Below are 1,572 nucleotides of genomic sequence, written 5' to 3' on the forward strand. Positions count from 1 at the left end.
AAATAAAGACAAAAAAAGAAAAAAGGTATCTTTACATGTAATTGGAAAAGAATAAAATATTTAAGAAATATAGGGAATATATCATGATAAGATGAGATGAATTCAGGTCCCACCCAGGAGTGTTGTGAGGATCAAATGAGATAATGGATATAAAGCACTTTGAAAACCTGAAAGTGCTATAGGAATGCCTATTATTATCATTATTAGCCTACAGTTGTTGTTGTTCAGTCTGTCCAAGTCTTTGTGACCCCATGGATCATGGGGTTTTCTTGGCAAAGATACTGGAGTGATTTGCCATTTCCCTCTGCAGGGAATTAAGGGAAATAAGTGATTTGCCCAAGGCTGCAGAGCTAGTAACTGTCTGAGGCTGGATTTGAACTCATTTCTTCTTGACTCCAGGTCCGGTGCTCTGTCCACTGAGCCACCTAGCTGCTTCCTGCAGTTACCCATTCTCTGCTCTACTGATGACGTCATTCTCTGAGTCTTTTATTTTACTTCTGCTGAGCTCAAGCAAAATGTTTATGGAGCAATACAAGGACTTGTTGGTAAATACTTACCATTAGGATTGGGGAGGGGAAGGGATGCATGTACACACTTTTAATCTGCATTTTATTAATGCTTTTAAAATCTAGACAATTGATAAAACAATAAATCAAGCCCTGATTTGTAGGGATGACTGATTTCTGAGGTGTAAGGGCTCACACTGAATTTAACAAACTGCCCACCTCTGATCTGTTTTGTCTGTGTGAGGCTGGGCAAGTCTCTCAGGCTATAAGTTGCAGAGAGTGTGCCAATATTCATGAATAGAGAAAACTTTCTCACTGGGAGTTCCTTACAGAAATGAAATCACAGGTAGTATTACTCTTCCCTGAAGTGAATATATCTTATATTTATTATCTGTAAACACATTCTGTCTATCTACCTACTTGTGAATGCACACTCCTTGAGGTTAGATACTGTCTTACTTTTGTATTTATATCCCCATTAGAGGCAGTGTGTTGTAGTGGATAGAGAGCTAGATGTGAGGCCAGGAAGATCTAAATTCAAATCCTGACTCTGGCACATACTGGTTGTGTGATGCTACTGGGCAAACCACTTAACCTTTCAGTTCTCTGGTCAACTCTCCAAGGCTATCAGTTGCTCCATCCATTTCATAGAAGGTGCCAATTTGCATTAGTAGGTGGAATTTCCTCACCTGGGATTCCCTATAGTGAGAAAATTATAGGTTCAGTCTCTAAACTTATTCCTGTACTTAGCACAATTTAAGGCATATAAGTAGGTGCTTAATAAACACTTTTTGGCTGAACAAATATCCGAGCTATCCAACAATGAAGTAGGATGTTTTGGGGGCAGTGAGGTCCCTGTCACTGCCAGTCTTCAAAGAAGTGGATGATCCCCTGTCTAAGACTCTAACAGGGATCCTTAACCTAGAATTAACTAACTTAAAAAAAGGTTTTATAAATGTATTTCAATAAAATTGGTTTCCTTTGTAACTATGAATTTTATTTTATTTATCCTGAGGAGTTGTATCAGCAATGCCATATTCACAATGCCTATAGAGATTACAAATAT

This window comes from Petaurus breviceps, unplaced genomic scaffold, assembly GCF_028583685.1.
Source record: "Petaurus breviceps papuanus isolate PSGF00001 unplaced genomic scaffold, PetGlider_PUasm1.0 90100, whole genome shotgun sequence".
NCBI lineage: Eukaryota > Metazoa > Chordata > Mammalia > Diprotodontia > Petauridae > Petaurus > Petaurus breviceps.